The following is a 17,165-nucleotide window of genomic DNA, read 5'->3' on the forward strand; positions in this document are numbered from 1 at the left end:
AACAGAGCCTTGAAATTTGACAAGTTGTAAAACTCCTTACTACTTACCCAGGCCCAGAGGAGTGATGACTAATCTTACACGACTCAATCAATGTCACTGTTGTATGATGGCAATGAAGGAGAGCTAGTTCGGTAGGGCTGAGACTAGTCATTGATCAAAATAGGAAAGATGATGGATACCGAAGGTCTAAGAAATCAAGAAACTGGGCCAGACAGTGGTGTGGTGTTTCAGGCGGCTAAATTCCACACTGGCAACTGACAGTTCGAGTCCCAGACCTAGCATCTTGAAAGATATGCCAGGTGCATGTGCATGCATGCCCAAATTCCCGAGAAGGGAATAGAGGAGAAAGAATTTCAGCCTGATTATCTGCCCTGGGGGGTACTTTCTTCCTTTCTTTCTCTCTCTCTCTAGCAAGTGTGCCTACCCCATAGCACAAACTGGAACAAAAAAAGAAAAGAAATCAAGTCCAGGTCCAGACAGGCCATATGGAATAGGGAAAAGCACACAAGGACGGTATGGGCATAAGCAGAAACTGGCAGGTAACGTATCAGCAGAAACAGGGGACCCAGTAGACACCTGCCTACTACTCCTAGCAGTGGTGAGCTGCTGCTCCATGTGCAAGCTGGCTGGTTCTGGGAAGGGCTGCCTCTCTAGAGTCTCATCATTTCTCCTCCACCCGGACATGGGCATAAACTTATGAAACAGGCTGAGTAAATCAGACCTGGCAAAGATTATATTTAAGACTAAACAAAAAGGGGCCAGGAGGTGGCGTGGTGGTTACGATGCTGATTTCTACATGGCTGACTATGGCTTGAGTCCCATACCTCATGGCTTACTTTCTCATTTTCTCTCTGTCACGCTCTCTCTAGTGGGCACATGTGCCCTGTAGCAATTTTTTTTTAAAGAATTGTTTTATTTAATTTTACTCATCATTGTTATTTGTTTACTTATGTATTTATTTATTTTAATTTGAGTAGAGAGAGACACAGAAAGAGAGAGAAGTGAGAAAGCAAGCTGCCAGGTCCGAGACTTGAGCCACAGTCAGCCACGTGGCAGTCCAGCTCTCCAACTCCTACATCATCTGCTGGCCCTGCAATTTTTTTTTTTTTCGAGAAGTTTTCACTACAGAGCACGTGCGCTCGCCAGACAGAGAGAGACATAGAGACAGAAAGCGAGAAATCACCCCCCAGCAATTTTTTAAAAAAAGGATTATTTATTTATTTAATTCCATTTGTTATTATCTTTATTTTTTAATTTGACCAGGGAGAAACTCAGAAAGAGAGAAAGAGAAAGCAAGCTGCCAGGTTCCGGACTTGAACTGTGGTCAGCCATGTGGAAGTCCAGTGCCTCAACCACCACACCACCTGCCTGCCCCAAATTTTAAAATAATAATTATTACAATTATAAATAAAATTAAATAAATGTTTTAGAATTATTTTATTCAACTTTATTTATTCATGGGGTTTTTTGTTTGTTTGTTTTTGTCTTTGTTTTTGTTTCGGAGAGGTTTTTGCTATAGAGCGTGTGCACTTGCCAAAAAGACAAAGAGACAGAAAGTGAAAAATCGCCCCCTGGGGGGATGGCCACACCGCAATCCCTTCTCCTCCATTCTCCTCTCAGGATCTTGGGCACGCACGCATATGTGCCTGGAGTGAGTTTAAGCCACCGGGTCCGGGACTCGAACCATGGTCAAGCGACATAGCCATTATGCCAACTGCTGATCCCTTATTCATATTTTTTAATTTGACCAGAGAAAGACAGAGAGGGAAAGTGAGAAAGCAAGCCACCAGGTCCAGGACTTGAACCACAGTCGGTCAGTGCCCTTAACCACCACGCTACCTGTCAGCCCCATAAATAAATTTATTTTTAATTTTAAAAAAAGACTAAACAAAGAAAACTTTTATTTTTATTATACTTCTCAGGGATTGGTCACTCCCTAACTAGTGCATTAAGCTCCCTCCCCTAATACACACACTCAGACTCTGGGTTTCTGAGCTGGTGCAATGCAATTCTGTTTTTCATTCTGCTCTTCTCCCATCACAAAAAATAAAATCCAACATATCTGTCCATCTCCAGATTAGAAATTATTTCCTATTGTTTTCACTTCAAGATGTAAGGTGTTAGGGACAAGCAGCTGGTGTAATGGCTGGCACTGGGCTCCCATGTAGTTGACTCTGGTTTGAGTCCTGGACCCGGTGGCTTAAACTCATGCCGGGTGCATGTGCGTATGTGCCCAAGATCCCAAGAGGAGACTGGAAGAGAAGGGATTGCAGTATGGTCATGCACCATGGGGGGGGGTGGGGGGGTTAATTTCTTGCTTTCTGTCTCTCTGTCTCTCTCTGTTTTTCTGGTGAGTGCACACACCCTATAGCAAAAACCTCTCAAAAAAAAAAATGTAAGATGTTATATGAAGCAAAGCTGATCCCTTTGAGACACAGACCAAGAAAACTTGTAATATCCTTTCATTCACAATGGCCTACAGAACAAATAGCACAGGTTTCTGTAACACGTTTTGTTCACATTTAATAAGTTACCAAAAGGAATCTTAGAACAAGAGAAAATAAAAATTTATTTCTAAGGAAATTAAATATTTTCAGCGTCGAGATATATAGATAAATAGACATAGCTGTGATAGAATAAGTGAGCAATCACTAAAGTAATAAGTACTCTTGATATAAAACTAGAATTAGATTGGAATGTTTTCTACAGTTAAGCAATACTTTTTTTAAAAAATTAGTTATTTTATTTTATTTACCATCATTATTATGATTTTAATTTGCTATAGAGCATGCATGCTTACCAGAGAGAGACAGAAAGAAAAGGAAGGGGACCAGCAGTTGGTGTAATCAGATGTGTCTCTTGGAACACCCCTAGCAATTTCCACCCTTTGCTCTGTCTGCAGTGAGGGTCAAGGACAGGACAAGTTGCAAGGTTTTGCCAAAGCCCAAAGGGATGGGTGGTGTTTGCTCACAACATGTCCCCACACCTCAGGGACTCTCTCTGGTATGTCCCTACACATTGGTATCATTAACCAGTCTTTTACTATCAAACTTCAATGGCCAATTGAGACAAACAGTTCTGAGACTATTCTTCTTCCACTGTTTAAGACTGCGGTGGCAGGAATTTGGGATATTCATTTAGCCTTCTGAGAGTTCTGGGCAGACTTGAAGACCTTGCCATCTCCAGCAGCCTTTTTGTCTATGACTTTATGACACCCAGGGTCTGTCTGTCTCATATCACAAACAGCAAAACAATCCAGAGGAGGACAGTTAAAGATGCTCTCAAAACACATGGGCTTGTGGGGAGCTCTATCAACAATGGCTGCATTACTAGAATTCAAAAATTGAGGGCCATCTTTCAGCTTTTTACCAGAACAATAATCAATCTTTTCCCTCAGCTCAGCAATCTTGCAAGCCATGTGAGCTGTGTGCCAACCGAGTACAGGGGCATAGCCAGCACTGATTTGGCCTGGATGGTTCAGGATAATCACCTGAGCAGTGAAGCCAGCTGCTTCCATTGGTGGGTCCTTTTTGCTGTCACCGGCAACATTGCCACACTGAACATCTTTGACAGACAAATTCTTGATGTTGAAGCCCACATTGTTCCCAGAGAGAGCTTCACTCAAGGATTCATGGTGCATTTCCACAGACTTTACTTCAGTTGTCACGTTGACTGGCAGAAAGGTAACCACCATACCAGGTTTAAGAACACCAGTCTCCACTCAGCCTATAGGAATAGAGCCAATACCACCAATTTTGTATACATCTTGTAGGGGCAGACGCAAGGGGTTATTAGTTAGACAAGTTGATGGTATGATGCAATCCAGAACTTCAAGTAGTGTGGTTCCACTTGCATTGCCATCTTTACGGTGACATTCTATCCCTTGAGCATGTTAGCACTTGGCTCCAGCATGTTGTCACCATTCCAACCAGAAATTGGCACAAGTGCCACTGTGTTGGAATTGTAGCCAATGCAGATACTAATGCAGATACTAACTTCCTTAATAATTTCCTCATATCTCTTCTGAGTGGCTTAGTAGAATCCACTTTGCTAACACCAATGATTAGTTGTTTCACACCCAGCGGGAAAGCCAGAAGGGCATGTTTATGGGTCTGCCTGTTCTTGGAGATACCAGCTTCAAATTCACCAGCATCAGCAGCAACAATCAGGACAGCACAGTCAGCCTGAGATGTGACTGGAATCGTGTTTTTGATAAAGTCTCTGTCCTGATCAATGATAGTCACATAATACTAGTCTCAAATTTCCACAGGGAGGTATCAGCGGTGATACCATGCTCACATCCAGCTTTTAGTTTATCGGAGACCCGAGCATACTTGAAGGAGCCCTTTCCCATCTCAGCAGCCTCTTTCTCCAATTTTTTGACGGTTCTTTTGTTGATCTCATCACATTTGAGGATCATATGGCCTGTAGTGGTGGACTTACCTGAATCTATGTGTCCAATGACAATATTGATGTGAGTCTTCTCCTTTCTCATTTCAGTTTTGATTTAGTGGTGGTTTTTTTCTTTTTTCTATCTACATTTATTTTATGCTGACTTTATTCCCATGCCGTAAGTTTTTTTCTTCAGTTTCTTCTGGGATATCTTTTTCTTCTGTGCAACTTCCTCTTCCGGTTTAGGAACAATTGCTCCTTTTCAGTGAGGATCATCTCGATGTGGCAGGGGAGCTCATGTGTGGGTTAATCTACCCAGGAGCTCTGTACGTACGACGGCGCGTCTTTGGTGCCTTGTTCACCTGAATGTGCTCAATGACCAGAGAATCTACATCTAACCCCTTAAGTTCAGCATTACTCTCTGCATTTTTAAGCATATGCAGCAAAAATTCAGCACTCTTTTTGGGCCACTGACCTTATGTCCAGCCTCACTGTTTAGCGTGGGCACATCCACCAACTCCACCATTGTAACGACGGAATGGCACACACCGCTTCTGTAAAGTGACGTCCTTCAGATACTTGGTCGCTTTTCAGATATGCAAACCTTTGATGGCCTTGGCAGTTTTCCGAGTGTTCTTAAAGTGAACACGAAGATTTGAACCCCTTGACTTGCATGACTTTGTGGGGTTCTCTGGGTCAAGTGAATAGCAAACCATTTTCAAAGATCACCTCAGGCCGCTAAGGAGAAGAGGATTTAGTGGTGGTTTTTATGACACCTATGTTCTGGTGGCAAACCCATTGTGGAAAAATAGGAGGAGGATCATTTTTAGATTAGTTTTTCCTAGTAATTGGAGATATAGAGATAGAATGCATTATTAAGCCTTTTGAATAATATACAAATCATCAAGCTGCTTTCAGGTTCTTGCACAACCTCCACGAGGTACAGGAAGTGTCAGAAAAATATTAAAATGCCATGGTACACATTTTCACTGAAAATTAAATTCAAATACAGGCGTACGCAAATGGACTTGTATGAAGAGTTAACTCTTACTACAAAGAAGTATTTTATGGTAACTGTCACCTCTAGTTGTACTAAATTTTTCAAAGAGAGATTTTTTTTTATAGGGCACACGTACTTGCCAGAGAGACAGAGACAGAGAGACAAAAAGCAAGAAATTACCCCCCCAGGGAGGATGGCCACACAGCAATCCTTTCTCTTCCATTTCCTGTCGAGGTTTTGGGCGCAAGCCACATACACGCCTGGTGTCAGTTCTAAGCCACTGGGTCTGGGACTTGAACTGTGGTCAACTACATGGGAGTCCAGCGATGTAACTATTATACCATCTGCAGTTGGCTGTGTGGGAATCCAGCACCCTTAAATCACCATGCCACCCGCCTACCCCACAAAGAATTTCTTTTAAAAAAAAGGTCATGTAAAAGCAAGTGAAAAGATACAATAAATCTAATCTTGTGATACAATAAATCTAATCTTGTTTGTCTTCCCTTTTACGGAAGAGCCTCTTGCTATATAGTCATTAACAGGTAGCAACAAATTGGTTAAGTCTGGCAGTCTTGTGATAATGAATAATACTCTTTTTAAAAAATAATTATTTCATTTTACTTGTTATTGCTGTTGTTATTATTATTATTATTATTATTATTTATTCTTATTATTAATTTGACCCATTATTATTATTATTGTTGTTATTATTATTATTATTATTATTTATTATTATTATTAATTTGACCAGAGAGAGAGAGAAAGTGAGAATGCAAGCTGCCAGGTCCAGGACTTGAACCACGGTCAGTCATGTGGGAGTCCAGCACTGCAACTACCACACCACCTGCCAGCCCCAACAATAAATAATATTCTGAAAACTCAGTAACAGAATCAATAACGTATTGTTAATAGTAGAAAACTAGCTTAAAAATGCTGTCATTACAACAAAACAAATCTTCATGGGATATCTCTTTCAGATGTCTAAGCACTCTTCCCTATGACTTCTTTAATCCCTTTTGTCCTCATTTCTGCATTCCCCACATTTTCCTCTAGTTCTTGGCTTTCTCTTCTTACTTACGTTTTAACTAATCTAGATGTATGTGCTATTTATAAATTTCCCTTTCTTTCTTTCTTTCTTTTTTTAAAAATTCTTATAGTATCTGTCCTAGTTCTGGTCTCTGGAGGATTTTATTTCAAATGGGATTGTTATTTAAAATAATCCCAGCAAAAATGCCTCTATCCTATAAAAAGTAGACATACAATTTTTGAAGCATGAGCCAATACCAAAACTTTGAAGACTCTCCCTATCAGCTGTTTACAAAACGGGTAGTTTATACATAGTGACAAGAAAACTAAAGATACAGACTTTTAAATGACTTATGTTAGCTTATTAATTGTAAATTATTGCTTGTATGGATTCTTTCTGTTTTCCCTTATTCACCTTCTTATAAATGTGTCCCCTTTGACAAATACATCAGTGGTTATTTTTTATAAAAAGCTACGTTACCTTTTCTAATTAAATGAGGGGGAAAAATAAATTGAAACTGTGTCATTTTTTTCATAGGATCTTGCCATGCTATTCAAAGATTGTTCCTCACCAAGTGAAACAGTGTGTCATTTTTTTCCATAGGCTCTTGCCATGCTATTCAAAGATTGTTCCTCACCACCACCCTCCTGGCTAGCAAAATGCACTTAAGTGAATGCTTGTGTCATTGAGGAAATAGAATGTGAGTCTGTATTGGAAGATAAAGGGGAAAAATATCACACAAAGTAGCATCATTCCCCATGTTACTGAGAATATACCCGTTTATTGGAATGTTTCATAGACACTCTGCTCACGGTGGCTGTGTAGCCTGTCACATCTACACTGTCACATCTACGGGCCGTTGATGCACTCGCATTTGTTGCTAGCTGGGTTAACTTTTTGTTCTGAATGGGCACTGACCCTATGCTAGTGAGTAATCCAGTGGTCAATTCTCTTTTCACGAACATTTGATACAACCATGTCTTTCCCCATCAAACTATTTCTTTACATGGCTTCCAGGACTCAAGATGAAAGTCCAGGACTCCCCAGGCTCTCCTAATTTTTCTCCAACTCCAACTTCATATTCCTTCATAATCTAATGCAATTCCCCTTTCTTGTGCCCACAAATCGACCTCTGTTGTAGATTGTCTTCTATGCCTATACACACTCCTTAGGTACTATGACCCAGTCTCATGACTGTAAATAGCATCTATATAATGACGACCCTCAAATATACTCCTTACCTCTTACCTCTCTCCTGAGCTCCAAATTCCTACATTCAGCTGTCTACTCAATTACTCTACTTGAATTTCCAGTATGTGTCTCAACCCTAAAATGTCTGCTGTACACATTCTGCTGATCCTCATTCTGGTCTGGAACTCCATCACCCCTTGTAAAGCAGGGCCACTTTCTGCCATAGAAGCTAATCCTGGCTTTCCCATGCCAGAAAACCACTAAATCACCTAGACATGACTGAGGCTCCACCAATCAGACCTATCTCCCGTCTAGTTTAGAATCAGCACTCAATGACATCTAGAAGCAAGGCCCACAGAGGGTCCATTCTAGTAACTGATGTGGCGACAGAAGTAGCCAGTGTTGGTCAGGACACTAAGAGTGAGCAGTTGGAGCATCACTAGAGGCAGCATTCCATCTGAGTCCTGCTAAGGCTGGCATGGAAGCTGGATCTCTACCCAGGAGCAGGGAGATCTTCTCTAAACCCATTTCATACAATGACTGACTTGAGATTTTGTTCACAGCTTTGTAGCCTCTAAGGTTGCCTTCCTGTCTTCCTTTCCTTTCCTTTCTTTTTCTTTCCTTTCCTTCCTTTTTCTTCCTTCCTTCCTTTCTTTTTCTTTATCTTTTTCTTTGTCTTTCCTTTCTGTCTTGTCTGATAGGGCACATGTGCTCACCAGAGAGAGCGAGAGAAACAGAAGAAAGGTGAGAAATCACCCCCAGGGGGGATGGCCATGCCACAGTCTCTTCTCCATTTTCTTAGGATTTAGGGCACACACACACACACACACACACACACACACACACACACACACACGGCATGATTTTCAAGTCACAGGGTCCAGGACTCAAACTGTGTGGTTAGCTTTGTAGGATCCAGCACCTTAACCACCATGCCATTTGCTGGTCCATCCTCCAAGCCTTTTTTTCTCACCCTTCCAGAGAGTCAAAGAACTATTTAATAGTCATCTAATAAATTATTTTTCTTAAATAATCAGAGTAGGAATCTATTGCTTGTAGCTAAAAAAAAGTCCTGACTTACAAAATATCTACAACAGACTCAAGGCAATTTATCCCCATGTAACTTCTTTTCCACTAATACTGGTAGGAAACTTAGAGCAATACAAGAAATAATTTCAGCAATTAGTTGTAAAGTAATGCAGCAAGCACTTAATGCTATTATCTATCATGCTAAAAAAATAACAGAATATAAGATAATCTAATTTTTAGCAATAAGTTCAGGTGATCACAGTAAACTTTAAACTATAAATGACTGAAGTGGCTTAGGGCAGCTCATATTAGCCAGAAACTTATTCCACAATTGTTTTTGTGTTTGCATAATCTTAACTTTTCAGAATTTATGAGATTTTAACTGAATATGATATTGGAAGTCAGAATTTTTTTCTTTTTTTCTTTTTTTTTTTTTGAGAGATTTTTGCTATAGGTTGCATGTGCTTACCCAAGAGACAGAGAGACAGAAAGCAGAAATCATCCCCCAGGGAGATGGCCAGACCACAATCCCTTCTCTTCCATTCTCCTCGTGGGATATTGGGCATGCATGCACACATGACCAGTGTAGTTTGAAGCTACTGGGTCCAGAACTCGAATCGTGGTTGGCCATGTGGGAGTCCAGCTACATAACTGCTATGCCATCTGCTGGGCCTGGAAGTCTGGGTTTTTAATAACCTGTTTTTCAGGCCAATACTGACTCACTGTATCTTCAGTGTGGCAGGGCTCAAAAAAAAGGGTATTCCAGTGAGTTCTTTGTAGGGGTCCAGAGGGCCTCCAGCAGCAGAATTCAGACTCTCAGATGTGTGAGGTCTGGCTTCAGTTTTGTATCTACCTGCCATCACCTCTGCAGTCCCTTCAGCCTCTGGCTGCTACAGTCCCCTTAGCAATAAACTGTCCCTTGGTGGCAGGTGGGGTAGTACAGTACCAGGATGCCAGCAGGATAGCTGTAGCTCAGCCACCTTCGGCATTCACCTGTTGTTTTTGTTTGTTGTTTGTGTTTGTTTTATAACTTTATTTGAAAACCAGCAATTAGTTCTCATCCACATTGGCTGTAAATCTTTGAAAGTGGTAACAGTTACATAGGTCACCAGAGTGTAGAGCTTTTGGGGTGAATCTTCATCCTCGTTACGTTTTCTGAACAACCGCACACAGATACCATGAGGGACGTTCCTTATTCCTTTGGCCCAGACAACTTTGTTAAGCCTGCTATGGATGCGCACATCTGGAGTCCCCATCTCCTTCATGGCAAATTTCCAGATTTCTTTGAGTGCCCAAGGGCACGTTTCTTGAAGCCCACGCCATGGATACACTTGTGAATGTTGATGGTGTATTCCTGGGAACCGGGTCACCACCTCATTGATGGCAGAATGGCCTTTCTCGCCACCTTTCTTTGCGGGAGCCAGTTGGAAAGAGCATTCACCTGTGGTTAACCCACCCATCCTCGCAACAAAAATGATTTGAATGTGGGTTGTTGCCCCTGCCATTCCCTCTCTGCTCACCCTAACTAATCTCCATTTCCCTTTCTTACTCAAATGGGGACAGTGCAGATTAGCAATCCCCTTCTCTCCTTGTAGACCTCCCTCAGTCTTTCTGAATCTTTTCTTAGCACTCCCACCTCCTGGTTTGGGAGAGAGTAAGCAGGCCCTCCATTGCCTTGGAAGTGGTGCCTTGTTGTTGTGAGCCTCACGCTCACCAGACTGCCACCCTGATCCCATCCCATCTCTTTCTCTCCAAATCGTTTGCTTGATAGGCCGGAGCAAAACAAGGTAATTTGGGGTGTGTGTGTGTGTACGTGTGTGCACTGTTGTCTAGTGAGCCTAGGGGACTGTTTCTACCACACTCCAGTTTTTTTTTTTCCATTTTTTTATTAATTTTTCTTTTTTTAACATTAATATGCTATACATCATTACAGTATACAAAATGAATTCTTCATCCAAAATACACTGTCTGTTGGCTCAATCAAGCACATCAACATACTTGTTATCAACAAACAATTTTTCATTTCTTATGTCTTGTATATTTTGCATGTCTTTTTTTTATTTTTTTTGCCATCCTTGATTCCCTATCCCTAACCCTCTGCCCTGTCCAACCATCCTCCAAGAAAAAACTGTGTATTTGATGACCACAGTAAGCTATATAGCCCCAGCTAGGTACTATTTTATAGTATGTTCATTCTACTCACTGAGGTTTATGCCTAAAGTCAGACATGGGTTCTTGTGTATGTATGTATCAGCTGTAATTTACATTCACTCCCTGAGCATCATCACAACATACTAAATGTGGTTTCCCCTCTAGAGTAAACTGCATAATGCCTTAATCATGCATGTTATCATCCATAAAATTCCATTACTACTTTCAAAAAATATGGAACGCTTCACGAATTTGCGTGTCATCCTTGCGGAGAGGCCATGCTAATCTTCTCTGTATCGTTCCAATTTTAGTATATGTGCTGCCGAAGTGAGCACCACACTCAGGTTTTGAATGCTTTTTAGAATGCGAGGTACTTAGCACCTCCTGTTTTGAGCAATGTACCATTTTGTTTTGGCCTAGTACCATTTGTGGAACAAGAAAGTCCCATCATCGGCCTGTACAGTTATTACGCTGAAGCTCACCAGCCACAAGTTGACCAGCTCTGCTCTGTGGCGAACACTCATTTTGGCAAGGGAGCCCCAAAACATCATGAATGGCTTTTGAATAGAATCTATTTGGTTGGTTGATTGTTTTCTAGGACAGTGACTTCTGTTGGGGTGAAGTACCTTTTCCAATGTCTGGCAACTAAAAAATATTTTTGTTGATTCATTCAATAACTATTTGTGGGGGCTGGCAGGTAGTATGGTGGTTGAGGTGCTAGACTCCCACATGACCAACCATGGTTCAAGTCCCAGTTCTGATGGCTTGCTTTCTCACTCTTCCTCTTTCTCTCTGTCTCTCTTTGGTCAAATTGAGTAATAATAATAAATAAAATTAACTAATTATTTTTAAAAATAATTTCAAAAGCCTATTGTGAGGAACCAGCAGTTAGTGTAATGGCTATGTCGCTGGATTCCCACGTAGTCGACCGCGGTTCGCGTCCCGGACCCGGTGGCTTAGAACTCACCCCGGGCGCGGGTGGGTACATGCCCAAGATCCCGAGAGGAGAATGGAGAAGGGATTGCGGCGTGGCCATCCCCCCTGATTTCTCGCTTTCTGTCTCTATGTCTCTCTCTGTCTGTCTGGCGAGCGCATGCACCCTATAGCAAAAACCTCTAAAAAAAATTAAATTAAATTAAAATAAAAATTTTTAAAAAGAGAGAAAAGCCTATTGTGAAGAACCTACTATGTACTAGCCACATTACCACACATCAGGATATACTGTGAGCCAAAAAACATAAGCCCTCCTTAGGGAGCTTGTAGTCTAGAGAGTGAGAATCATAAAAGAATCAGAATTACACAAATATGTGAAGAATTTACATAAGAATTTACATAAACCTCTCAAAAAAAAAATCTCTTTCTTTTAACATACATTCTTAGGGGCCACCTGGTGTAATGGAGGTAATGCAACATTCTACAAGGCTGGCCCCACCTAAGGTCCCAGGTTTCTGTCCCAGAACCGCTGTGAGCGCACCCGGCAGGCACACATGTCATGACCTTGTCTGGCTAAGACTGGGGGCAAAGCATGACATGAATATCCTATGGGGAGGGGTTGTCTCTCTAGCTCTAGCTCTCTCTCTTTCTCACAGAAGAAATAAATAAATATGCTTTACCAAAAAAGAAACAGAAAAAAGAAAAAAAAAAAAAAACAGGAGCCTTGGGACTAGCAAGTCCCGGACCCAGTGGCTTAAACTCCTGCTGGGTGCATGTGTGTGCATTCCCAAGATTCCAAGAGGAGAATGGAGGAGAAGGTATTGCGGCATGGCCATCCTCACTGGGGGGTGGGGGGGAAGAGGGTGATTTCTTGCTTTCTGTCCCTCTGTCTCTCTCTCTTTCTGGCAAGCATATGTACCCCCGAAAAAAATTTTAAAAATTTACAAATAGGGGCCAGGTGGTGGCACAGTGGTGATGCAGTTGGACCCACATGGGAGAAGTCCTGGGTTTCAGTCCCCAGATGTCACTGAACATGGTGGGCATGAGGACATGAGAGTGGATTTTGGCATAAGGTCCCCGTTGGTGTGCCTAGCTCACTGTTTTTCTCTCTCATATTAGAAATAAACTTTTAGAGAAAAAACACAAAAACAAACAAATGCCTTCTCACTCTTGATCTTAGGGGACAAGTCCATTCCTTTCCAGACCCTTCTCCTCCCCTTCCTGTATGTACACGGTAGCTCATTCCGTGCTGAGGCTTTCGATAGCAACTGACCATCAGAAACACAAAAACATTCCTCATCCTTCTCTCCCCACTAAAGCGCTTCCTTTTCCTGATTTCGGGCAGTTTCAGAGGAATGAGCATTAGGTATTAATGATCATCGCCATTTGCATTTTTTCATGATTTGCCTTTTAGGATGATATGTAATAATGAAATTCAGAATTTGCAAAAATGTGAAACAGTGAATTGTAGATTGCAGATGAGATAATATTGACCTAGGGACCTTTTAAGAACTCCTTATATATCATAGGTGGCTGGCCTTAGTAAATGGTATCAATAGTTGATTCCAATGGGAGTGTGAGTTTTGGGACAAGTAATACTAAACCAAAAATATTTTTGAAATTCACAAAAGACATTTAAAACAATTTCTAGAATATCCTTCTTTTCTATGATTTCTGTAACACAAAGCTCAAGGACACATTACTGTGAGATTGCCTATGACTACCTCAGATTCAGATCCAGATGAGATTACGTCATTTCTTAATTATAATGGAAGGAGCCTGGGCTTTTCAGGGCTCTACATAAAGTTGGGATACAACTTTTTTTTAAAGCAAGGCACATGGTGTGTTACTAATCTTCCTCTGAGAGTTAAGAAAATACACACCCTAAGAAGTCATACAGTAAGAACTTTAAAACTGTTATACCATATTAGGAAAAAGCTTATGCTATGATTTACTAGCGTGTTTTTCCTTTCGATTTGGTAACCATCATATTAGTTGGGGAAAACATGAAACAATTTAAGTCAATTGTAAGTTATTTTATTTCCATGTTGTAGCTACCGAACTATAATGTTTTCAGTAATTATTGTTCTTAAAAATAGCTAGCTTAGGGGCTGGCGGGTGATGTGATAGTTAAGGAGCTGACTCTCACATGGCCGAGCACGGTTTGAGCCCAGATCTGGCGGCTTGTTTTCTCACATTCACATTCCCTTTCTCCTTCTCTTTCTCTGGGCAAATTAAAAATAATAATAATAACAAATGTAATTAAAGAAATAATTCTTTTTAAAAAAATAGCTAGCCTTGGGGGGACCAGCAGGTGACATGGTGGTTAAGGCACTGGATACTACCATATGTCTGACTGCAGTTCAGGTCCTGAACCTGACAGCTTGCTTTCTCACTTTCTCTCTCTCTCTCTCTCTCTCTCTCTGTCTCTCTCTGGTCAAATTAAAATAAATGAATGAATAAATAAAATTAAATTAAATAATTCTTTAAAAATGTTTAAAAAATAGCTAACTTACAATAATTCCCTCGCTAAATATTTGATGGTAGATAAAATCAAAACAGCTCACTTTTTTTCTTTCTCATTTCTTTTTTAAAATTTTTAATTTGTTAACATAATATAGTGTTATATTTTATTGACAGGTTTTAATGGAGGCTTTTAACATGTTTTGACATGAGGGAAGTTTTTAGGTACTTTCATTTAGAGATACTGGAAAGTAGAAATAATTGCTTATTGAACATTTACAAAGCGCCAAGCAGCATTCCAGCTATTAATGTAGATGGTCTCACTTCATGAGCACAGACACTGTACTAAACCAAATGAAGGATGGTTTATTACTGCTAATGTAAAAAAAAAGGTTTACAGTAGATAGCATGCACACACGTGTAAGAGAGAGAGAAGCAACACCCAACAGGGTCTAGTCACACCCCAACCCCCCTTACCCCAGGGTCTATAGTTTGTCACCTGCATACCCATGGGCCGGGAATTCAAACCCACAGTTGGCCATGTGGCTTCCAGCACTGCATTCCAGTACAGTACACTACCGACTATACCATAGAGGCTGAGTCGTATTTTGTTACTATTATCAATAGTAACTTTACCAAGGAAATCTTAATGTAATTGTATCTTAATCACTCACATATTCATAGCTTCAAAAATAAAATAGTTCTACAAAATTTATTATGCAAACAGTCTTATGTCCCTCCCCTTCAATTCTGGTGTCCAAAGATCAACCTTCAACCATTTTTTTTTCCATTTCTTTCGGTATTTACAATCATGTCTATTCTTGTTATTACTGTTGTTTTTAAAAGTTTTCCATTTTGGACATCTATCAATCTGCTCTTATGAAGATGAGAATTTAGCTTTCTAACATCCAGCAGTTCCCCACCCCTCACACACACACACACACACACACACACACACACACACTCCCCTCCTTTCTCATACCATGTTACTATTTTATCTGCTGATTAGATCAGTGGTCAGCGTTTACATTGTTATCACCATGAAATATTAATTATTGCTGAGCCACGTGATTATATTTCCTTTCTCATGCAGTGTTTTGTCTTATTGGCATTTATGTCTTTATCTTCTTTGTTTTCTATGAATGTTAACTACTCTATGCTCTAGAAGTGTAAATCTCTCAACGTGTGTTTCAGACATATTCTATATTTGATCCATTTTATCTCCCTAGAGACAGCCATTCTGGAGCCTTCTCTCTCTTCTACCATTCAGGACTCGTTGTTCTCTTTGTTCCACATGGCTACTCTCTGGGATTTCCCTTCCCCTCTCACTAATGCTGGCTCCTCCATTTTTTGGATCTTCTGTATCACTCTTTCTTTGTTTATTTTTTCATGTTAATAAATTATCTTCCCAGGGGCCATTCAGGTGGTATAGTGGCTAAGGTGGCTGGATCCTACTTGGTTGACTATGCACTTCAAGTCTGGACCTGGCAGCTTGAAAAATGGGCCTGGCACCTGTGCATGCCCAGATCTCGAGAGACTTGAGTCCCAAACCCAACAGCTTGAAAAATGTATCAATAGATAAATAAATAAATAAATACTAAAATAAAATTTAAAAATAAAAAATAATAGAAGTGGAAAATGCTGCCTCATGAAATAGTTTTCCACACAGAAACTCATGTACTTATTTACAAACTCCTATCAAGTACCCACTAGGACTTCAAGTTGTTCATCATCTACCGAGGGAGACAGAAATGTCTGAAGATTCCTGATCCTGTAGGTCCTCTGGTTATACAAACCAGAAAATGTATACCTCTCCTTTGGAACACTTAAAATTACTTGCTTATGTCTGTCTTCTCTACAGCCTGGCAGTTCCATAAGAACAAAAACTGTGGGCCAGCAGGAGCATGGCAGAAAAGGTGTTGGTATCCCACACAGCTGACCCCTGTTCTAGTCTCAGACCTGGTGGCTTGAGACTCACACTGGGTACATGTGCATGTGTGCCCAGAATCCCAGGAGGAAAGGAAGGAGAAGGAATTGCAGTGAGGTCCTCCCCTCTGGGGACTGACTTTCTGACTTTCCCTCTCACTGTCTCTCTCTGTCTCTCTCCTTTCTGGCAAGCACATGTGCTCTATGGCAAAAATCTTAAAAGAAAAGAGCAAAAACTGTAACTTTATTGACTGTTCCGTTATTACTTAAAAATTTAGCACGGTGCATAATAGCATCATAAATGCTTCAAAATATTAGTTATCTGAAACCAAAATTTGCATTACAGATTAAGAATTAGTATGATATAATCATGGCTCTATAAGAGAAGAAAAGACGTGAAGGCACTTAACTTAGCTTGTGGTGAAAAAGGAGGACTTCCTAAAGTATTTGAAAAAATTATTTAAAAACCATTTTTTGAGAGAGAGATTTTTGCTGTAGGGAGAGTGTGCTCGCCAGAAAGACAGAGACAGAGAGGCAGAAAATGAGAAATCACCCGCCCCCCCAGATAGGGGATGGGGGGTTCTCCCTTCTCCTCTCAGGATCTTGGGCACACAAGCACGCAAACACATGCGGCCTGCATGAGTTTTAAGTCACCAAGTCCAGGACTCGAACTGTAGTCAAATACGTGGGAGTCCAGTGACGTAACTGTTATGCCATCTGCTGAGGTTGACATTTTAACAAATTCTTAAAAAACATAAAAGAGTGACCAGCAGATGGAGCAGTGGCTATGTCACTGGACTCCCACATGGTCGACTACAGTTCAAGTTCCAGATCTGATGTCTTAAAACTCATGCTGGGTTGGGGCTGGCAAATGGCATGGTGGTTAAGGGCGCTGGACTCCCCATGGATGACCCTGGTTTGAGTCCTGGACCTGGCGGTTTGCTTTCTCACTTTACCCCTCTCTCTCACACACTCTGTCCCTCTCTGGTCAAAATCAATCAATAAAATTAAATGAAATCATTAAAAAAAAAAAAAAAAAAGAACTCATGCTGG

General features: G+C 40.8%; 1 non-coding gene and 1 pseudogene across 1 annotated transcript; both read right to left on the reverse strand.

The window, feature by feature from the left end:
- Window positions 1–3,133: 3,133 nt before the first annotated feature.
- Window positions 3,134–4,495, reverse strand: LOC102499160 (elongation factor 1-alpha 1 pseudogene; annotated as a pseudogene).
- A 6,523-nt stretch (window positions 4,496–11,018) lies between these two features.
- Window positions 11,019–11,125, reverse strand: LOC114007935 (U6 spliceosomal RNA). The gene has a single exon (XR_003549503.1). It is a non-coding gene; the product is annotated as a U6 spliceosomal RNA (small nuclear RNA).
- Window positions 11,126–17,165: the final 6,040 nt, after the last annotated feature.

This window comes from Tupaia chinensis, unplaced genomic scaffold (assembly GCF_000334495.1).
Source record: "Tupaia chinensis unplaced genomic scaffold, TupChi_1.0 Scaffold000256_1, whole genome shotgun sequence".
Lineage (NCBI taxonomy): Eukaryota > Metazoa > Chordata > Mammalia > Scandentia > Tupaiidae > Tupaia > Tupaia belangeri.